The 23,960-nt window shown below is 40.5% G+C and overlaps 1 protein-coding gene and 1 long non-coding RNA gene across 3 annotated transcripts in view; one reads left to right on the top strand and one right to left on the bottom strand.

The window, feature by feature from the left end:
- Glis3 (GLIS family zinc finger 3) overlaps positions 1-23,960 on the top strand; it is a 418,755-nt gene that overhangs the window by 71,234 nt on the left and 323,561 nt on the right. The window lies entirely within an intron of this gene.
- On the bottom strand, positions 13,364-22,425 carry LOC143441120 (uncharacterized). The gene is made up of 3 exons (XR_013108344.1): positions 22,237-22,425; positions 19,883-19,974; positions 13,364-13,725 (listed from the first exon to the last, which is right to left on the bottom strand). It is a non-coding gene; the product is annotated as an uncharacterized LOC143441120 (long non-coding RNA).

The following is a 23,960-nucleotide window of genomic DNA, read 5'->3' as shown; positions in this document are numbered from 1 at the left end:
CACTACATTCTAGTTTAAATGTATTTAGAAAGATGTCACCATGTATAAGGCACATAGTGATGGAGACCAGTACTATTCTCAACTTTAAACAAAAATAAACGTGAATGTTTCCAGATTCAGAGCTTGTCTGAAAAGTACTCCACCGTTGACATTTGGAGGTTAAAGGCTTAATGAAAACCATGCACACTTTAATTGTGTCAGTGTCTCTTCAACATCTAGTTGAGGAATACAGATTTCAATTCCGGGGTTCTTTGCTTTGGGCAGAATGGAAATCCCTGGATAGAGGGTGTTCCTTTAGCCACACTGGTGCCTCATGCTTAGATGGAACCACCTTCCGTTTTCACAGTGCTGTGCCACTGTGTAAGGAAGGAATGAGGGGGAGGGTCAGGATATAGCCTGGAACTGGGTCTCAGGAATAGTGATGGATTGTCTTCCACATACATTATGAATGAGCAAGCGTGACCCAGAGGTGGAAAGAATGTGTTGGCTTTGCTTGTGTCTAGGGATTTTCTAATTTTTAAGAGGACAGATTGTCTTTGTCAGCTTTCAGGTCTTCCTCCACCCCCACCCCCACCCCCAAATATCTTTGGCTTCAGTGGATCTTAATGTCCAAATAAAGGTGTTAAGCAGTTCTTGTTTATCGATATCACCGGTCACTCCTTTTCCCTCCTCAAAGGACAACATGCCAAGTATCTACATTAAAATGTGAGAACTATGTTAATCCCCCAATTGTACCCAGATTTGACAGGTCAAATTTCAATAGACAGTTAAAACAGTTCAGCTCTGGTGTAAGTTGACCCAGGGTTCATATCTATGACAGATCTTCATACAGGCACTTATCACAATTCTGCGTTCTTTGCACAGATAGATCATTTCATTTATGGTTCACACTCCTCATTAGACCTGAGAATATAAGGTTCCTCCAGCCCATGATACACTGTGGGGAAGATCATAAAACAATCTCTCTCATTTCCTTGACCTCTCAGAGGTCAGGCAGCATGGTGGGTGCCTAAAAGCCAGCTGCACATATGCTCTCTGGGTTTTCCCTGAGCAGTCCACGAGGCTGTGCCTACGTTACCTACCAGGGGGAATTCGGAATTTCACAGTCATGCACCTTGCTGTTGGAGAGAGTAATTTTATTTGTAGAAAACCCATCTCAGTTGCCAGCTAGTCTTTTTATGTTATGAAATCTGGTGAGCTAGGTCCTGTGTAAGATGCTTTACTACGCTTCGGAAGACCCTTGCTAAAGCATCCCTGAGCTTTCTTCTTTCCAGAGCTGAACACTTTGATCTTTTCTCTTTTTAATGACTTCGGTAAAACTACAGAAGATGAAACTCATCTGCGAGTCTCTTTGATTGCCTTTCAGATCTCCCCTTCCAGATAGTTCTGTTACAGATTTCCTCAGGTCCATGGACCAGAAAATAGAGACTTTCTACCCCCAAACACTAGAGGGTCTTTTATAGTTACTCATATTCAGTCTTACCCCTTCAGCTTTTCTCCCTTCTAAATCCTTCTGTCAGGTTTCAAATTAGATTGAGGTTTCTTGTATCTTGACATAAACAGTGAACAAATGGAGCAAAAGGAAATCAGGAGATCAGGTAATGGAGAAGTGATTGCTCACATTCATTCTTCTTTGAGTTCTGCCAAAACTCCCCTTTTGCCAATATTTCTTACAAGAGAGATCACCCGCTTTTACTGTGTGCATCCATCCACTGCAGCTGCGTTATTGAAGACCATTGCTGACCCCTAGACCATCTGGAATACCTTGGCTTCTGTTGCTGTAGCAATTTTGATGGGTTTAAACAATTAATGGCTCATTCTTGAATCATAAGCTTCCTGGATTGGACGCTAGTCTGAGATGAGGCTAGACACTGCTCAGAATAACTTACCTGAGAGCTGAGCTTTCTCTGGGCTCATGGATCCTTGCAGCATCTTTAAGCTCCAGGGGGAATACCATCCAGAGAGGGATACCACTCGCCCTCTGACCCTCAGCTTTAGATCTTTCCCTGATACAGAAGTGAGTTCTTACACAGTTCTGGATAATACACCTTTACACCAGGGAAAGGAGAGGGAAAAACAATCTCTGTAACAGCCCCCACTACGTATCCATACGCATCCATGGATAAGTTAGCGCCTCAAGAGCCAATTTGTCGGTCTGGCCAGGATTCTTGCAGTGTGAGCATTGGCTGTATCTAGCCATAGTTCATCTTGAGAGATGTGGGATTAGTTAGCACACTCAGATAAAATCACTAAGAGTGGCAAGAGATACACATCATCTACAGTTTTCTTCTTGAAACTCAGTTCTTTGCTCTCGGCTCTCTACTGTCTTGATCCTCTAGTCTTTTTGGTTTCTGCATACTTCAGTTTCCTTTGTGGGCTCCTGATGCTTTGCTTGTCAGTCATCACGACTTCTCCAGAACACATAGTCCTCCATACCATGCTAGCTTTTAATTGGTTATTTTCCTCTTTTGTATCTTTATAGTGTCTAGAGACAGGAGTTCCTGAAAATATGTCAAGTACTTCATTGCACAAAACTAGCATATTTTAGAAGGCCTTATGTGTGTGTGAAAATATTGTTAGTAGCATCATCATTTTTAGAAAAATTGTGTGCCTGTTTCTTTAATTTGATTCTTACTTTCATTGTAGACAGGGTTTTCATTAGCTTATTATTTAGTAGCTGTCTAACACACCGGCAATACCTGACTCTGAGGATGATATTCCTGTCTGCTTTAGAGCTTCTAACCTTCTTTCTTTCCACTTCTCTTTTGTTGCTGTTGTTAAATAGTAAAATCAAAATACAGTGAACACTAGTAGCACACAATTAGACAGATGGGTGAAGACAATTGCCTCTTCTCCAACAGAACATCTGGCTGCTTATCATCTGGAGTCAGCTGAAGGAAGAAAGCATGCAATTTGTCAGCTTTAAAGTAACCCAGATTGAGGCACCATGTGCAGAGCTGGGTGAATATGGGCCCATTGTGTTCCAGCCCATGTCTCAGCAGTTGTATCAGTGACATCTCCACAGAAATGATAGCAGAGCACCTCATTGTACCTGGCATATTTTCTGCATTCTCCAGGTCAGGCAGAGAAGCCACTATCTTCCCTGCTTATTCAACACAGTTACTCAAGATCAGTAATCGCATCCACACAGTGCCCAGTGTCCAGAACTCCTCCTGTGCTCATCACCCCGTCATCAGTACTGGTCTCATGTCGCCTTTCAACTGATAGACTGAGTTGAAGCGGCCACCTTCTTTGACTCCTTTTTTATCCGTCTTCTATGCAGGGACCAACAATCATTTTCTGGGCTGTATCAGGTAGTAAATATGGTAGACTTGGTTGGCCAGTTGCTCTTTTCTGTAACTACTCAATTCTGTCTTGGCCACTGAAGCCACTGGCATGATAAATTGGCAAGCATGGCCTGTATTCCAGTAAAGCTTGATCACAGATGATGCACAGGTCTGGAAATGCCATCCTGGTAACCCCAAGATAGATAGAATTAAAGTGAAATGACATTTGAAATGTTATTTGTGGACAACAAAATTTTAATCTATGTGACATAAAATATGAATCACAGATCTTCTAGGTATCATTTTCTCTCTGTTAGGAATTCAGCCTGCCCAATGGTCAGTTTCTCCCTCATGCTTCAGAAGAAAAGGTGGTGAGCAGATCTGCTGTGATCCTGTGGCCCTCACAGACCCCAGTCCTCTCCTCTCTTGTATTTATCTTCTAAGAAATCTTTCATCCGAAGGATCAGTTGTCTCTACTTCCTCTCTCTGAACATGGTTTCTTGTATAGAGTATAGCACTTTTTTAAATTAATTTTTTATTGGATATTTTATTTACATTTCAGATGTTACCCCTTTCCTCATTCCCCGCTACCCTGAAACACCTATCCCATCCCCCCTCCTCCTGCTTCTATGAGGATGTGCCCCCACCCACCTACTCCCATCTCCCTCCACTCATATTCCCCCAGACTGGAGCATCCACCCTTCATGGGACCAAGGGCTTCCTCTTCCACCTATGCCTGACAAGGCCATCCTCCCCTACATATACAGCTGGAACCATGGGTCCCTCCCTGTGCACTCCCAGGCTGGTAGTTTAGACCCTGGGAGCTCTGGTTGGTTGATATTTTTCCTTTCTCCATGGGGCCACAAACCTTTTCAGCTCCTTCAGTCTTCTCTCTAACTTCTCCATTGGGAACCCCATGATCAGTTCAATGGTTAGCTGTGAGCATCTGCCTCTGAATATGTCAGACTCTGGCAGACCTCTAAGGACACAGCTATATCAGGCTCCTGTCAGCATGCACTTTCTGGCATCCACATCAGTATCTGCCTTTGGTGACTGTACATGGGATGGATACCCAGGTGGGGCAACTCTCCGGACAGCCCCTTCTTCAGTTACTGTCCCACAGTTTGTCTTCATATTTGCTCCAATGAGTATTTTGTTACTCCTTCTAAGAAGGACCAAAGCACTCACACTTTGGTCTGCCTTCTTATTTATTAAAAATCCCATTTAAAAATGTAATGACCATTTGTAGCTTCAAACAAAAGTTTCTCAGGCTGCAGTCTGCTGACGTTTTTCCTGGTTAGAAGAGTGAGCTAGCCAAAATATAATCACGAATGTTTCACATGAATTCTTACATCTATCCAAGGTTTGTCAACAGGGACCTGAAAGAATAAGGTCCCTCTTCCTAAAGATGGCCTACTGTTTTTTTCCTTGGTCATGACCCTGGCTGGTATCACAGTCTGTCAGTTCAGATCTTTCCTGTTGTTCTCCAGAAAGGTGACTTCCTTCCAATTTTCTACCCACCTTCTCTGAGTTTGTTTTCTTCAAATCTCATACCACATGGTCTCTCTCTCTCTCTCTCTCTCTCTCTCTCTCTCTCTCTCTCTCTCTCTCTCTCTCTGTATTAGATTATTGGTTTATTTGCTTCACTGGAATATTTCCTGCTGGGGAAACCATGCCTACTCCAAAGCTTTCCTTGCATTTCACTATTATTTTCAGTGCCTTGCTAAAGTGGGCATTTTATAAATATTTGCTGAGTGCATTCACGCATGCGTGTATGAGTGAATGGATACACGGGTAAATGGCATGGTATAGTCAAAAAGAGTCAGCTTGGCTGTTTGGTTAATAAGTCTGCTCAGGGGGTTGCTGGATTCACAGGTCAAAACCAGTTCTTAACACAGGGATGGGTTTGTTCAAAATGGTGGTTCCAAAATGTTTGTTCCAAAAGTTTGTTTATAAGTTAGTTGTTTAGACTTTTGAATGTTTCCTTTTTCTTTTCTTTTCTTTTCTTTCTTTTTTTTTTTTTTGAGACAGGGTTTCTCTGTGTAGCCCTGGCTGTCCTGGAGCTCACTCTGTAGACCAGGCTGGCCTCGAACTCAGAAATCTGCCTGCCTCTGCCTCCCAAGTGCTGGGATTAAAGGCGTGCGCCACCACTGCCCGGCTTTTGAATGTTTCCTAATGCAGATGATGTTAAAAATTTAGGTTTAACTGTTCAGTCTAGTACATAAAAAGATTATTTGATACCCCATGGAAATAAAATTAGAAAATAATGTTTAGTGTATCAACCACTTAAATTTATTAACATACGTTGTTTTTGGGTGGTCATACTTGTATTTTCAATGCTTAGGAGATTGAGGCAGGATGGTGATTGTGAATTCAGTGTCAGCATAGGGTCCATTGTGAATTCCAGGTTACTCTGAGCTTCAGAGGCACAGAGTGAAACACTCTTCCAACTTCAGACTCTGTTGTCTTTATATGTGGGTGTATGTATGTGTGCATGCATGTATCTTATCTGTAGAATTTGAAAATTTTTATGAGAAGTGAGTATATAAACATTCTTTTACTTTTAAGAATTTTATACACATGAAATATCATACTCTGGACTCCCCCATATCTCCCTTCATCTCTCCTTGTACCCCCCAACACATTCCTCTCCTAGATTCAGGTGTGTTTCATCATAACCCCTGAGTCCTGTTACTGCAGCTCATATTGTACATAAGTACAGGCTCATGGGAGGCTGATCAGTGGCCACATTCTCAACAAAGAATGATGTACCCTCCCCAGAAATGGTCAACTGCTGTAGCTCCTGAGTAAGGGCTAGGGTTTTGACTCGCGTGATCTTGATGCTCTCTGATCCTTGTTAGTGGTGACATTAGTATAGTTGTCCTGTTAGCGCTGAGCACAGAGACAGTATTGCTAAGCTATTAGTTCTGTTCTTTTATTTTTGTTATATTTTAAAACTTAGAAATGTCTTGCCTTTCTAAATATTTATCACGAGAACTCCTTTTGCACTCATGAAATATTACAGACACATTTTGGAAAAAATTATTACCATTTACTTCCAACTTCCTTCTGCAAAGTTGCACTTTGTCTTGATCTTTTTCCTTTGTTCTAGAATCATTGTTTTCCCTTTCATCCTTGACTCTGGGTCATCAATATTTTTCTGGTGGTCTTTAATTTCTTTGTACTGTGGCTAAGAGAATAGGCAGACACCAGTGATGTGAACTATTACTAAGCTCCAATTTAAGTTTTTGGTTATTGATTGATTGCTAAATTGGTCCTCCATTCAACATATGTTGATTAACGTGTTCCTTAAATGTAATGCAGAGAACTGAGCTCTGTGACAGGAAGAGGGTTTGGAAGGGCAAAGGAGAAGGAGTTGGCTAGATTAAAAGGAAATTTGAAGTGAAAGAACAAAACTTGGTGTTCAGAAGCCATGAATATCTAGGCCTTTGTAGTGGAATATGCTAATATAAAAACTCTCACAGAGAAAAAAATTAAATATATATTTATTTTGTGTGTCTGAGTGTTTTCTCTGCACATATGTATGTGTACCGTGTGTGTTGTCCCCATGGAGGTCTTGTGTCTGTGTAGGTCAAACACAATTGTGGGAACTGAAAGCTGAGCACTGGTCACTTACAAGAGAAACAAGTATTCTTAGTGGCTGAGTCATCTCTCTAGTTCTGTAAAAACTTCTGGAATAGACAGGTGAGCCCCAATGGAACTGACTGTCATACACCAGATCCGTGTATTTACATACTCCTGCTGCTGACACACACACACACACACACACAAACACACTTTTCAAAACCAGGATTGTTCGTCACCTCATCTAATGTAAAGTGCCTAAATAGATATGCACCATTACTTTTGTGTATCACTAACAAGGAGAAATGACCAGTTTGGCTTCTCAGCCCTGTGCCAGCTGTGCCAGCTGTGCCAGCTGTGTATTCTGGTTGCTCTTCTGCTACCTCTTCTCTACTGTCCCTGTCTTCCCTGGAAGCACATATGTGCTGTTCTTCTGGCTTTCACAGACAGATCTGGCCAATATGGGACCTCTGCAGGAGGGACCGAATGGAGCAAGGAAGGGGATTTTGTCCTGTACCTTGCCTGAAGGACACCTTGTACTGACTGTGCTCTAAGATAGACGGGCACTTTCTTATCTCCGTGGCTGCATTTCTCTTACGCAGCCTGACCTTTCTGTTTTCATCTGTCACTTGGTAAATTTCCAACTTATGAATGCCATTGAGAATGCCATCGAGAGTTCCTTCGCTCTGAAACTCAGCCGCTGATCACAGTTGTAAGGTGTGTCCTGATTTCCAAGATGTTGAAATGCGCTGTGCTAAGAATTGGTATCCTACAACCTTTTTCTCCGTGTAAAAACACATTGGTCAGTGCAAAGTCAGCTGTGCACAAAATCTCCGTAGCTTCATTCGTAGTAGCCCCAAGAGAAGCGCTGGAGCCCTGATAGGCATGTTCTCTCCTCTCTATCCTTTCTCACGAGGGATGGGGAGTGAACCGGAGGAGGGGAGCAAAGGGCTGGGAAAGAGAAGAGCCCACAAAGTAGCTAAGACAAACGACAATAGTTATTACACAATTTCATAAAGTTACTTAAAAACAATCTAGTTTGATGCTTAAAAAGTGATTATGATTGTAAGTTGTGTTTCAATTTAGAAATACATTGATTTTAGTGAAGTACATCATAGATAATCTTAAAATTTTCTCTTTCAAAATTTATTTGCTGAGAATTTCATGTATCCAGTGAAATAAGATCATATTAACTCAGCACAGTCCTTCAAACTCCCCTGAATCCCCCAATACATTCTCTTCTCAACTTCATGTCTCTTCCTCCTCCTCCTTAATTTAAAAAATTACACTAATTCCAATTAGTGCTACCCACATGTGATTGGGTGGGGGAGAGTGGGCAACCTAACTCTGGACACACCCCCAAAGCAGAGTGATCCTCTCTTTCTCCCAGTAGTAATCAGCTGTCGTTATCTCTTCAGTTAGGGTGAAACTACAAGCACTCCACCTGAGTTGGCCTTTGGCTAGCTAGACACTGTGCTGGTCTTGTGTAGGTATCCATAGCTGCTGAGTATATGGTCACAACAGCCACACCATGCCTAGGAGAAGGCATTTGACAGTACTCTTCTCCATCTTTACGTTCTTTCTGCACACACACACGTGTGTGTGTGTGTGTGTGTGTGTGTGTGTGTGTGTGTGTCCATCCTGATGAGGACCCACAGTCACTTATTCATGGCGCTTTGACCAGTTAGAAATCTTTGCATTGATTGCTTCTCAATGCAAAAAGAAGCTTCCCTGTCCAAGTTTGAAAGCAGCAGCACAAATTTGTGAGTGTAAACATAAATGTTTAAACAGCAGCTTGACAGCATAACTTGGTAGGATCAATAACCTCCCCAGCCTTGGGTTTTCATCATGTTTAGAGTTTCAGACATGAATTCCCTTCTGTTGAGCAGGCTGCAAATCCAGTCAGAAAGCATTTGGTTAACGCTGTAACAGGCATGCCACTATCACTCCAGTGGGCTTGATCTTTCCTGCCAGGTGGGTATTGTAACATGCAGGGTTCAGTGGCTGGTGAGACCTCTGATGTCTTGTCTAGAACAGCAACCAGCATATGTCTTTCTACTTTGTGTGAAAGCCTGAAACAAGGAGGACCTTCAATCTGACATTGATTTTGTGCCTTGTAGCAAACATGTGTGATGGCTTCAGCAATGATAGTGTCTTGCATTTGGTATGATGGGTAACCATGAGCAATGGCTATCTTCTAATGTGAGTAAATATGGTTCTAATTTTAACGGAAGCATGTCATGCTTTCATATCTATTTCTGTTTCCTGCTGTTCAATATTGATGGATTCATGGGAGAAATCTACTCACTTGAAAGCATGAAAAGTAATTGCAGATTCTGTCAAAGATTGTTCTGGAAAGGGTTAGTGCCTACAACAAGAAACTCTGCTGCCTGAAGAAGTCCCTCCAGCTAGAGGCTCCTGTCCCCAGAGTGCTTCCTATTTGGTACTCCCAGTTGAGCTAGTCTTTGCTTTCCTACAAACACACGTCTTTATCATGATTAATGCACAGTAGTTACATCTCCATCCTCCAGCCTTCGATTCTGGTGGCTCCTTCATCTCATATGCACATCCTGTGAGTTTATCCAAACATTCCCCAACACAACCAAGTCTCTCTTGGGTGTGTGTGCGTGTATTCTAATATGACAGCTATGAAAAAATAAGACAGTATCACATTGCTTCTGTTTGACTGCTCTGTGGTCTTTCATCTCAGGTATAAAATGAACGTTTATCCTTTTCTCCTGAACAGTGCCTTTGTGCAGCTTCATATCTGTGTGTAAGGCTATATTGGCTCCCTGGTGCTGAAGTTAGATTAGACTCAATGTTCATGAACAAATTGTTTTAATCATTGTTCTCTACATTGCCAAGAATAAACAGGAGTTGGCTATAATAGCTTATATTCTTGTTTTGGATGGTGTGATTAATTGCATATAAATATTATTTCCTGTTAGATGACCTTTTTAGTATAAATAACCCGTTCTTTTTTTTAAAGGATTCAAATTAATTTTCCCCAGGACTTTTTTTTTTTTTTTTTAATAAATGGAAGGCCAATTTTTTATGTGCCCCAATGATTTCTAATGATAATAAGCATCAAAGACATTAAATTTTCTTACACAGTTAGAATAAATTATTTAGCTTAATTAAAATGCCTACTATGCAGCAGCAGTATATTAGAAGAATCAGAGGTGGCTCACTACCCTCCAATGAGTAGTGGAAAGTCTGGCATAGAAACCATTGAAATACAAGAGACCAAAGTTAACTAACATTCAGGATCCTGATAAGGGAGAAAAAATAGAATTAAACATCCAGTTTGATGAATTTAAAACTAACAAATTAGAATGTAGTTTAGAAAGTATTATTTTTTAGACTTTTGCAAGGAATAATTATTCTTATATTAAATTTATTATATTGTATGTGTTTTTGTATATGTTTTTGTGTGTGTATATTCGCATGTATGTGTATGTGTGCATGTTTTTGTGAGTGTGTATTTGTGTGCATGTTTTTGCTATGTGTTTATGTATGTATATATGCATGTTTGTGTTTGTGTATATATGCATGTGTGCTTGTGTGTCTGCAGGTGTGGGTATCTGATGACAGCTTTCAGAAGTTGGTTCATAAAATTGAAGTCATCAGACTTACACCATCCTATGATTCAGATACGATTAAATATGAGAAAAAGTTGTGTATTTTTTGGAAAAGAAACCTTTGAAATAAAGCTAATCAGTATCCTTAATTTACAAAGTGATTTACTTGACTAGTAAGGGGACTTTGTAAGATCACACAGCTTGAGGTAAAGGAGCCAGGACTCTGATAAAAAGCCCTAAACTTACAGGGTTGCAGCCTTATCTGACACGTGTTGACCACACACATCACCTAGGGAAAAACATAGACTACCAGAGAATGCTGGATACAGGCCGAATGGGAGGTCCTGCCTGAAGAAACTAAAAATCATGAACACGTCTTTGTCCACTGATTTCAGCCAGGCAGAACTAATTTGGTCATGCTGATCAAAATAAACCAGGACACTAACAACTTCCAGAGAACAAAATGATACTTACTGAATTTTTAAAAATTACTGCCTATCTTCCAATTGGCATATAACAACTCTGTATATGTACACCTAAACATGTATGCATTTGTGTCTATAATGATGATTTTGTTTTTGTGTTTTCAGTTACCTGTTGCTGCATAACCCAGTGGTTTAAAAAGTAATACATCATGTTTTTCACAATTCCATAGACCAGTAGGGTTGCTTCTTATTGCCTGGGCTGTATAAACAGGGGCAGGGGCTTCACCCTTCTGGGTTCCTAGCTTGGGTTACTGAGTCAAAATTGCTTTCTTGAGTCCCTTAGTCTCAAGGAGACTGGCCCAGACGTCTGTATATGCAGATCCCAGCACTCTCTGTAGCAGGATGATTTCATGTACTTTACAAGATTCTATGTACCCTGGCAATGGCAACTTCAGGTACCATACAGGTTCTATTTCAGTGGGAGGAATGACCAAGTGAATTAGATAATGCTTGTGAATCTATATGGTATGTGCAGCTTCTCTAGAAGAGGCTGTGGTTGGTAGAAGTCTTCTCTAGTATAGTAGGCTAATGGTCATGCATGAAGAAAGGATGGATATCCACTCAGCACATGTCACGTACCTCGGGAAGACACTCGACTTCAGTCCTGAAGAGCACTGGAAGGACAACTTACTCCTGATCTCCAAAATAGACAGTGGCATTTAGATGCACTAGGAGTTGGTGGCAATCACAGAGAAGAGGCCCATATTTCAAAGGGACCTGCTTGGGATCAGCACTCATACCTGCATGGACTTGAACAAAGCCATTCAATGAGTATTGTCTCCTTCTACCGTGTCACTTCTCTGTTTGGGATGCTTGTGAAACCTCAGCTTTCTGACAGTTCAACTTATAGCCCTTACATATGGAAAATGAAGTCTCTATCAAAAATAGGGATTTGTATATAAGATAGGAGGATTTTATACACTGACCCCAAATAAAAGAAAATGTGTCTTTCATAACTGCCTTAAGGATGGGCGAATGAGAAGAAGTCACCTAGATGAGATGTATTTTTTTTTTTTTTATTTTAGAGCAGACAGAGCTCTTTGATTAAATGAACTGGAAAAAGGAAGTTGACAGAAGTTATTTCTAATGACCGTCATTAACTATTAGACTGCTAACTGTGTGCAGTATTGGATCGTATCTTAGTTGGGATCTCTGTTGATGTGAAGAGGCACCATGACCATGGTAACTCTTACAAAGGTATTTAATAATGATAATAATAATAATAATAAAAATAATAAAAATATTATATAATTCTATTTCTCTTCTATGGGAGGCTGGGTGAAGACTAGAGAGATTTAGTAAATATGGTTGTTAATCTCACCCAAACTGAGAACCCGTTTGAGAATGAAAGGAGCTGCTGTTATTAATGCTCCCTCAGATCCCACATGAACAGTGACACACAGAGGGTTGAGGTGGGGTGGGGACTTTAGAACACAGTGGCTTTGAAAGCTTGGGTAGTTTGTGTATTCTATGACCTGACAACAATTTGTTTTAGGTGGTGTTTTAACTTAAGGACTCCTTAAGGAGAAAGAGGAAGAAGAGAGGGAGAAGGAAAGAAAAGCATATGTTGCCTTCAGGGCCACAGTTTTGAAACAGGGCCAGAAGAGTAACTTTTGTTTTGCTGGCTCTGGAGTCTCAAATCACCGTGTCGGTTCTCCTGCCCGGATGGCACACTTGGAGTCTGTCTTTTATTCTGGACATTGTGAACTATTCAAGTACAAACATCTTTAATGAAGCGGTAAGATACCAAGGTGAAACAATGCCCAAGGTGTGAATTCTTGCACCCATGGTGGCTCAGACTGAAGTGTGATTTTTCTGTGATTGCAGAATGGCTATCTGCCAAGTCGTATCACGAAACCTCTGCTGATTGAAGCTCTAAATATTTCACATTATCTCTGGACATCTATTTTTAAATAAACTAGTAGAAACTTTAAAATATAAACCCAAATAGAAAACCTCTTTGAATCCTTAAATTTGCTTAAATGATCACTTTTTTTTTGCTGGATAGTCCCAAAGACACTTGTTTCTTTTTGTTTGTTTGTTTGTTTGCTTGCTTGCTTGCTTGCCTGCCTGCTTGCTTGCTTGCTTGTTTCCAGACGGGTTTTCTCTGTGTAGCCCTGGCTGTTCTGGAACTCACTCTGTAGACCAGGCTGGCCTTAAACTCAGAGATCTGCCTGCCTCTGCTTTTTGAGTGCTGGGATTAAAGGTGTGAGCCACCACCACCACATAGCGATGCTTGTTTCTTTTTAAAACATTTCTTTTATAAAAATATTACTAATTGATAATGAATTGAGGGTATATTCACTGAAGAATATTATTAGTGAAAACTTCTGATTAACCTGCAACCATCAGAAATAATTTTATCCACTTAAAAAATGACAGTCAACCTAAAGTATCAGAGATTTGAATTTGTACTTCTTTGTTTTTTATTATAAAATTTTGGCACGGCTTATATTAACATGTATATATTTTGACTGTTGAAGGTACACATAGGTTGTATTCTAGGCAAAATCATGAAATAAAAGCAAAATTCAGCACACCACAGCTCTTGATTTTCACTTGGCAGCATGGATGGGCTCTGGATGCTTCTAGCTATTGTTTTTTTGTTTTTGTTTTTGTTTTTTTTCTGTGAATCCGCAGCAAGGCCCCAGCTTTTCCTGTCTCCAACTTGGTGCCTGAAGAATCAAACATCTGCTTAATCTAAAGGATGCTTAGGGTTGGTATTTGTTCACACAGCTTCTATCTGGTCCCATCCACTTCCTTGGTAGGCTGTCTGAGAAGTGTGACCTAGGAAAGGGAATAGGTAGTCAGAGCAAAGGCTGAGTTCACTCACAAGACCATGTCCCCAAGGATCCCTGTGGCAGTATGTAGCCCACCTGCCCCTCCTGCATCATGCACCGTACAGGGCCATTTTTGTCTGCTGTGAAATAAGAAACTGTCCTTAAGATTGAGAGCAGTTGTGTGAAAAGCCGCACAGGAGCGCTGGGCTTTGAGAAAGGACGAAATAATTGGTAGCTTTTCTCCATAAATCACTGTATTTCCCTGAAGGTGGTGATAATCAATGTGCTCCGACTCGCTCCTTCAGCAGGAAGGATCAGGGAAGAAATATTTCACATTGATTCAAGGCTTCCAGGATGCAAGCTGTGCTGGGAGTGGTGAATTCTGAAGAGTGGCTTGCATCACCGGGACCAGTCGGCTTTGGGAATGTGCTGTCTTTTTATATGGCCTTCTTCATCTGTACTGAGTGCAGTTTCAGAGAGGAAAAACAAACACCTCAGACACCCTAGGGGACATCACAGAGAATTCCTTATCTTATGTCCTGGATGCTGGCTTTCTAAATGTGTTCAATCTTAGTGTGGTTTCAAGGTTTCCCTTTGCATCTTGGGAAACGACATTCTAGGGCTGGAGTATGAGTGTGTGTGTGTGTGTGTGTGTGTGTGTGTGTGTGTGTGTGTTGTATCAGGCTCTCTGGAAATATTCTTGTGACCATGTCAAGCCAAGGTTCTGATCTATGTGAGGTAACCTGTCTCAGGAATTCCATTCAGTTAACAGCAAGATCAAGGTGTAGAATGCATGGCCTGATCCTCTGGGCCTCCTGTGTTGTTATGTTGTTATGTTAGAGGGAAAGATAACAATTCAAGTCAAACAGTAGTGATTTATTTTGTTGTTTGGGTTATCATGTTGACAGATGGTATTAACTCTGGAAAAGTAGTACTCCTTGAGGTGAGGTTACTATTCATTGATAATGGTAATGGAAAATTTGAAGATATCCATACTGTCGGGGGTGAAATCTACTGACATCACTCCCATCTGTAATTCACTAATCATGCTTCTAGAAATTAATTCAAAACAGGCAAAAGAAGTGTCATCTGTAGTGGCTTTTTTTAAGGGGTGGGAAAAAATCTCTATATTAAGTTTTTAACAGTAAAGGGATAATTAAGCAAAGTGTTAATTTTTGTATAATAAGATATTAAAATCAAGTTTACAAATATTTTAAGGTGGTAAAATAACATAAATGCATGATTAAATGAGTAGAGTTTTATGTAAACTTGCTTCAAACACGTAAATGGGTTCAGATAAAAGACTACAAGGAAACTAACCCAGGATGTTGTAACTGTCTCCAGACAATGGGATTGAGAGCCTTTGCTGTTTCTTTCTCAAGGTTTCACAAATAGTTCTCAAAATACTTGCATTGAATGTGTGTTACCTTTAGAAGAAAGGCTGAAATGAGTTTTTGTCTTCCTGACAGTTTCCCTGGTCATGCAACCAGGATCTTGGTCCTGGTTACTTTCTGATATAATCCAGGAACGAGGAAAGCCTGCAGCCTGATTTCCACTGCATAGTTTAGTGCCCCAAGCAGAAAGGATTTCCTTGTATCATTTGGCACTGTCAGAGGTCTGTGTTCAGAGTTGTGGCCCAGTTAACAGGCCACTATTCAGGCTTGCCCTTTATCTCCCAAAAGAGTGAAGCCTAGGCTTCATGAAAGATCTGCTCTAACAGCTGCTGTCTGTGGGACCCTGACCAGTATCTGTGAGCCCCAATTTTTCATCCATTAAGTGAAGATTACAATCCCTTCTTTAGGGTGACAAGAAATGATATGTATAACCCAGAGCACGAGTCGGGAAGAAATGGGCCATCGATATTTGCTTTACTTCCTTTGGCTCCCTGTACCATGTTATGGGAGCTGCTTATGAAAAGAAAGGACTTGGTCATTGAAAACTCATTCCTTATGCAGTGCAGTGGGGGCTTGAGTAGCTATGATCTTAAGAAGCAGAATATTCCTGGATGGATAGATAATTCCAGAAACTCCAGAGAGCATCAAATGGAGCTTCCCAGTTTCTAAGAACTATAAACCACCGTGGTTAAGAAGTTTGTGTGGATTTATGTATGCTTCTCAGAGGACATAGAAAACTTACAAACGTTTGTCCACAGGAGCTGGTGGTCCAGATTTTTATTATCTCTTGGTGGCTAGGCCATGGAGCTTTGGAAGGCAAGATTCCAGAACCATGGAGAAGACATTTGTACTCAGCTTTCATTCACTCAGGGCCCAGTACCCTCCTACTCCCAGTTTTCCTCCCTTGTTCTCTGAGAAAATAGCTTTCATGTATTTCAGTTTGTAAAAATAACACAAATAGGTTTTTGTGTGGTGAAGTTGGGGTTCTAACCCAGGGCCCTTAGCTTGCTAGGCAAGTGCTCTCTCACTGAACAATACACCTAACCCTGTAAACAGATTTTGATACTTTCTTAAGTTAATGTTCTTAAAAAAAAATCTGAGCCAGGCAGGCATAGGCAGGAGGAGTGTATGTTTCAGGCCAGTCCAAGCTACATAGTACAACACTGCCTCTTCTTAAAACAAACAACGGTGGTAATACAGAACAACTTGGAGATCGTTGGCTTACAAAGGGGGTAAAAATCTGTTCCGTTCATGGCTGTGGAGGCCTTGGTGTTGTGGAGTCTGTGTCGAGGAACACAGCAGGATGTAGAGAAAAATCTTTCACTTCACGGGCTGGGTACAAAAAGGAAGTGAATGACCACTACTCCACAGTTCCCTTCATGGGTCACCTTCTCATGCTCTGAGGGGTTCTCACAGCAGCACCAGCCAAGGTTTCTGCCAATTGCCAACAGCATTGAGCCGGGAACGAAGCCTCTAACATAAACCCTGATGTGGTAGTTAAGCTCCAAACCACAGTACATTTGCTTGTAACAAGGCCCTTTGGAAGTACGAGGATGATGTTCCAGTGGATCAAATCACAGGTCCAGTTAGTAAGGGAAATTTTTCATACAAAAAAGCCTTGAGGCTGTTTCTGAAGACACCTACCTCCTACTTAAACTGTTTACTTTTTTAAAAGGAGAGTGCTGAGCCCAGAAGACTATGTTCTTGCAGAGGACTGACCGCTGTGAATTCATCACTCTCTGAGGCTGTCCTTTATCTCTTTGACCTTTTTCTAAATCATGACACCAATCTAAACCATGACACCAGTCCTCATGGCTCCAGGTATATTTACATGAAGACAGGCAGTTGTAGAGGTTTGCTTCAGGCTTGGTGGCTCATGTTGGAGCAACCTGAAATTAAGCCCAGTCAGTTGCCAATATATAAATAAAATGCAGGTGAATCATTAATTATTCAAAATGGAATCACTGCACAGCACCTCCTTTGGATCATAGCCCTGGAACCTGGATGAACGATTGGCACTCATCTCTAGGATGAATTAACTCCAGCATGGGATTTCAAAGTCAGTATTTTCAAAGGAACAATTAATTAAACAGGAAGGTTAATTCCCAGTTTATAGACTTAGCATCTGCTCGTTGAATATATACAATAAAAAGAAAGCTAGTGGTAGATTTAGAAAAGTGCCAGTTAGATAATTGATTATATATACATATATCACGTACAGGCAGAAGTCACTCTTGCATGATTTAGATTTCCCTTTTTCTCTTGTGATCTTCACAAACGTACTGATTTAGAGCAGTTGGTAGTATTTGTATGCTGTGTCTTATGATTTAAATATTCTAAGTTGAAAGAATTAACATACCTTTCATATGATGTTTTGTCACTGGAATTTCTGGAACTTATTTCTTTTTTTAAATCACTGAATTGAAAATGTCTGTGTTTTCCCTGGCATGTCTAAATAATATTTTTGAGCTGAGGTTATTGGTTAGATTGTTTTTCCAAGTGTATAATACTCAAGGCCTGTTGACTTTGCTGCTAACTGGGATTTAAATGCACTTATTTTAGCACAAAGAAATACACATGTTACTTACCAATTCTTTCCTTAATCATAGTGACCATTATTCTGTGGGAGCATGTTATTATTTAATTACTCTCTCCTAAATATTGTTCCTATTATAAAAATTCTGGCTGACATATGCAGAGTTTCTTAGAGAGGTCTAAGTATACTGAAGGGTGAGAGTTAAAATCTGAAATAATAGCTTGGAAATCTAAGTGCTTCTTAATATTTTGTTTAGAAGAATGTTCAGGTTATTTTGCTATCTGTGAGAGAAAGAAGGAAGAGCGGGAGGGAGAGGGAGAAAGGGAGGGAGGGAAGGAGGGAGGGAGGAAGGAAGAGAATTCCCATTAACATTAATATCTTATAATATCTTATGCTAAAGGCCCAGAACACGAATCATTTGTAAGAGGATTCCTCCAGTATTCCCAGTGACAAGTGATTCAGATGGAGGGCTTGTCAATAATGTTGATTCCTTTAGAGGCAGCTCACCCCTCAGGGATCACTTCTTGTGTTACAATGTATAGTTCCCAAATATAGTAACACAGTTGCCTGTAATTAGAATATCAGGAACGTGTGAAAGACTTATTTGTTCAAATTTACTCTTCCCTGCCTCTTTTTCAGAAGTGTTTAAAAAGCTCTTTACAAAAAGAAGAGGAGATGTATATGCCATGATTAATAAATAGAAAGAACTGGAGGCAAATTAGTGGGTGAGGATAAGGGTGATAAAATAGGAAACTATTTACTACTGAACTTTGAGAATATTGTATTACTGAATTTTGAGAATATTGAGGGCATTAAGGATTTAATCTTTAAATCAAGCTTTTACTGTATTTGGACGCCTGAAAGCCAGGCTTGTTGTCCCCACTTGAATTTCTGTCTTGCTAATTCTTTCAGTGGTGTTGGTATGACATCTTCTCACCCCACTTCTGAACTTGAAGACAAGATTAAAATACACAGTGAGTTATTGCTAGATGTAAAGATTGAGTTGTGAGGCTTCCAGGTGATAGTCTGTGTAGGGCACGTGGCCCTCAGCTGTTTCCTTAGATCCACAAAGGCTTAAACAATACAGAGCTACAACGTAGAAATGGAAGGATTTTATGTAAAACTTGAGACTTACAGCCTTTCCTACAGAAATGAAAGAGCAACTAAATATATGGCCCGCTTTCCCACATGATCACATGGTATTTCCAAGTGACTTAGATGGTATTTGAATTCTATTTATTGCCTAGCCTCGGAGGGCATTTATACAGCCCATGAGGATGACAGCCATTGCTTTGAAAAAGTTCCCATCTTCCCATCATTTGGGTCATGGTGAGGGCTATGTTTGGTCTATGAAACTTGTCTCTTAGTGCTTTTCTTCTGGTTCATTGTTTTGTAAGTCTTCCCTTCCTTCTTCCAGTAGAAGTACACACAAACTTGTGTGTCTCATGGTTTGCTGCTGGTGCTGAGTCCACTTTAATACCTGGGTGAATCATTCACCCATACATTTATGATTCATCCCAGAATTCGTGTATCATGTTTACTGCTACATCCAGGTTCAGATAGTTCTGCTGATAGTTGCTATTTTAGGGAGCACCAGATTATTTTTCATTGTGAGTACGCTATACATTGTGTTTCTTGGTAATCGCTAATGTTTAGAGTCACTTACTGGTTTCAGTGGTATATACTATACCATGAAGAGAAGTAGCTTCCAGGGTGTCAGTCACTCACTTTGGGACCTAATGCCTTGGTTGGCTGTGCTCAACCTACCCTAAGAAACGGAAGAGTCAAAGGGCTCACTGTACTGAGGACAAGAGCTAAGTCTCTGCTCTGGAAAAGAAATTTTGGTAAGAGAGACAAATGCAAACAAGAGACTTCCTGAGCCTGTGAGAAAATATGTGATCATGGGTAATTATTCTTAGCCTGAATATGGTTTATCATAGGGGCATCCTCTATCCCTCTCCCCAGAGCCTAGCCTTTGGTGGCAGAGTTAAGTTTTAATTTTGATATACCATTATACCATTAAAAGGTATTTGTTATAAAGAGAGGCATTGTTTCACAAATCCTCTGCACATTTGTTACTTGTTTTGAATTAAAAATGAGAAACCGTGACAGAGAGTATTCAGGTCATTCTTACTTCAAATGCTGATAAAATACAGAGATTCAAACAGTTCACCACATTTAGTTTTTGCCTTCACTTTGGATGGCTTTAAGAATCCATTCCTCGATGGACTTACTGTGTATGGGGTGGCCACCAACATCTGTAGCATGTAGTGTTGTCGAAGGCTATGTCCACCAGGACAGATTGGAGAGGATGAAGTGACAGAGCCTTTGAGATAAAAGAGAGAAAACAGAATACATAGACTAGGTTCAGGGACACCGTGACTGGACTGTGGACATGTGAGTAACACATCACATAGACTAGGTTCAGGGACACCGTGACTGGACTGTGGACATGTGAGTAACACATCACATAGACTAGGTTAGCGGACATTGTGACGGTGGACATGTGAGCAGGAACATCCCAAAAGCAGAGTCTGCAGTTCTGGACCAGCAAGAGAGCCTCAAGAAGAGGAGTCCCGTGGGTCCCTCTAAAGTCTGGTGGTTCATGTCACCAGGGCACAGTTTTGAAAAGAGGTAGTTGGAATAAATGCAGGAGCTTAGATGCAGCTAAATGTGTCCAACGTGAAAATATTCACCCTTGGAAAACTGTTCTCTCCGGTCATTTAATTGCTCAGCCAGTTGACATTTGAGCTTTTGTTCTCTGTGTGGTATGGCAGTGTTAAATTATATTCATTGAAAACCTGCGATGTCTAACCACTGCAGAGCAGCTTTATGCTTAATTATTGTAAGAAGAAAAAAGCATTTTTCACCATCCTGATCATATTCCTTTTATATGACTGCCTTTGTCAAAAATTTTAGACCATATGATAAGTTATGAGTCCATCAAGGGCAGGGCTGAGTGATGTAAATAGTTTTTTCTTTAGATAGCTTATTAAAAAAACAAACAGCAAGATCCTTTCGTTTTTCTTTTCAGTTTTTGAAGTCTGCATCTGATTTTCAGATTAAGTGAATGAAGTTTATTCTGTCTGTCTGTCTGTCTGTCTGTCTGTCTTTCCACTAAGTTCAAAGACAGAGTATAACATTGAAGTTGGAGACAGTGTAAGAGGTTAAAATTTAATTTAACCTCTAAGTACCATCTCTGGAGTTGTTAGTACTAGGCTGGAGCTTAATACATGTCATGTTTAAGGATTCAACTTAAGCAATTGATCACAGTTTTATTAATAAAAATTATTTTATCTTTCTGTCATGCTCAGTATTACATATGTATGTATTTGTATACAAAAGTACATAATGTCATGTCCACCCAACAGAATTGAATTGTAGCATACAGCCTTTCAATGATAACAACAGTATTTCCGGAACAGATGTACAGTATTTGAAACATAACCTTTGAGGTGATATCAGTGAGATTGCTTTTGCCACATTCTTAGGTGATGACAAATCTCAGTTTTCCACAGATGTTTGGTCACTTTTGTATGAGACCTTGTGTGACCCGTGTGTGCTAAGGAGCACAAGCACAGTCTGTGTGTGATGGCTTAATTCAGTAACTGATACTTTATCAATTCATTACCTTTCTCTGTTGTGTTGTCCCTCTCGGTTACTGTAAAATCAGGAATGAACTCCGCTTTGTATCTTTTTGCTGTTCTTGCTCATATGGACTTCAGTGGTTATGAACAAAATGCATAGTGTGAACACACAGGAAGGTCAGATAGGCTAGAGGAAGCCTTCTGAAGCTTTGGCAGTAAGGGGAGGGGCCTTCCAGTTGTACGTTTTAGTCAAGAGCCAGCCTCATTAAATAGCAGTGGAGGTGAAGCCGAGAAATGGACTGGAAGTACAGTCTGTGTATACTTAGAGACCAAGTCTGAAGTACAGCCGCATTGTAGATTCAGCAGATACTGAATTCTCTGATTCCCAAGGGATTCCCCCAGCCCTGTGTGTAGCCTCGTGTGCTTTTAGAAAGTTGATTGTAACTGTTGACCAGATCAACAGCCTAAGACTGAACTGGTCTTCTATAGATAGCAGACACCCCCCCCCCAGGTCTACATCTACATTTTGCTCCAGTAGTGGTTTGTCTGTAAATTCACTTGGATTGTCTTTCAGAATTCACTAGAAAATCTTGATTTTTGGAAAACCTTTCTAACTCAGCTTTTACTCAAATGGACCCTTGTCTTGTCTCATAGCACCGGACCCTTATGACCCTTATCTTGTCTCAGAGCACTGGACCCTTCTCAGAGGCAGGACTCCTGTGGGCTGATACTACTGTCATGTTCCCAGTGCCCTAGCCTAACCACTACCTACATGAGTCACACAGAACAAGAAACAGATTTTGAGTACTGAAGTTTCAGAAATCCTCTTTATGTTCTTTCTTTCTTTCTTTCTTTCTTTCTTTCTTTCTTTCTTTCTTTCTTTCTTTCTTTCTTTCTTCCTTCCTTCCTTCCTTCCTTCCTTTATCATTTTTTATTTAAATTTATTCATTCACAATTTCATACATATATATGACATATTCTGTTCAGACTCATTCCCATACCTCCTCTTCTCTTCTCCCTCTGCATCTTCTCCTGCTACTAAGGCCCTATCCGTTTTTGTGCCTTTTGAGTTTTGTTGATTGATCATCCACTTGGTTTAGCCAGGGCTTCTTATGTGGCTGTGGGTCTGGAGCTGTCTACTAGAATATGAGCAATGAACTGAGAGTGGGCTACATCTGAAAAGGAGCTACTGGTTCGTTAGTCACTGAAAACAAAGCCCTCCTCTCCCTCAGCAACTTTCAACTGCCAACAGTTCCCCCGAGCAGGGATTGGGTGGGAAGAGGAGCCTCTCGTCTGTGACTAAGAGTCTTGTGCGTGCCCTGTGTAGGCAGCCAAGATTGTTCTGAGTTTATGTGTGCATTGGCCTTGTTAGGCCCATAAGACACAGAAAAACTTGCTGTTTCATTTTTATATTCATTTTCTCTCTCTCTCTCTCTCTCTCTCTCTCTCTCTCTCTCTCTCTCTCTCTCTCAGTCATTGTAGTTAATTTAGTGACTATTCTCTGACTGCCAGTTATATGACATTTATTTTATCTTGGCTTCCATATAATTTCAGACTTGGTAGAAATGTCACATGACTAGTTCTCAAGTCCTTTTTCATTCTTTACCCAGATCATCCAAATACTCTGCCACATCTTCCCCAACATCCTTTCTTTTCTGGGCCATCAGGAGTCAATTGCAGGCACCATATTCCTTTACCGGAGTGTAGTTTAGTAGCTCCTAAGAAGAATGTTCTCTACTGTAAGCACAACACAAAGACTAAACGGGAAACCGGCACCAGTGCACAGCATTTGTAGCATGCAGATGTCAGTGGTCTCACTGATGTTTCCCATGCAGGTTTTATAGTACAGCATACAGGTGGCAGCTGTGCCATCACCACCCCGATCTTAACCTCAGTCTCTGACATTCTTTGTACCTCACTAAGGTTAACATGAGATCTTGAGACCTCATTCCTGACAGTGCACCCCATGGCATTATCTGAAAGCCTTGTGGCTTTCAGATCTATTTAGTAACTTCTAGAACCTGGGACTAGTAGTGATGGTAGCTTTTTTTTTTTTTTTTTTAAGTTCAATAAATACAAAATACAGTTTTTGATATCATACATGTTTGCTTTATGTCCTCTATGCAGTAAAATTAAAAGAACCCCCAGTTGATGGTGTTGGATATAAGCAGAAAATGTATCTGTGAGTGAGCGGACATTGGAGATTCCTGAAATGAAGGGACAGGGGAGTCAGCTGTCTCATTTTCCCTGTTGAAGATGGCGATGATGGCCTTTGCCTCCCATCAAGAGAAAAAAATGTGAAGTGGTGCTTTGTGAGACTGAGTAGCTCATCACATGCATTATCCCCACAATGGAAGCATGGTTTGCAGCTGAATGTTCTGGCTGTCTAACAAAGAGTTCTGATTGGCCAATGTGATGTTTCAGTGTCTAGGCTTAACCAGGTATCTAGGCTTCTGCCCATTCTCATACTGTCCATCATTTAATTTATTACAGCCATCCCAGTGTGGCTTCTGGCATTAAAGAGAACACAAAACTACAGAACGTTCAACTTGAAAAAGAATTTGGCATTTGGCATTGTTTGAATGTTTGGAGGACAATTACAACACTCATAAAACCAGAAAACGATACATAAATCTTTTCTACAGGAAAATGTTGGCTTATTTCTCAAAATGTTTCTATTACTTAATAATATGGGTATCAGAGCCTTTGTTCAGCACATAATGTT

This window comes from Arvicanthis niloticus, chromosome 1, assembly GCF_011762505.2.
Source record: "Arvicanthis niloticus isolate mArvNil1 chromosome 1, mArvNil1.pat.X, whole genome shotgun sequence".
Classification (NCBI taxonomy): domain Eukaryota; kingdom Metazoa; phylum Chordata; class Mammalia; order Rodentia; family Muridae; genus Arvicanthis; species Arvicanthis niloticus.
This window is presented reverse-complemented; position numbering and strand designations above follow the sequence as displayed.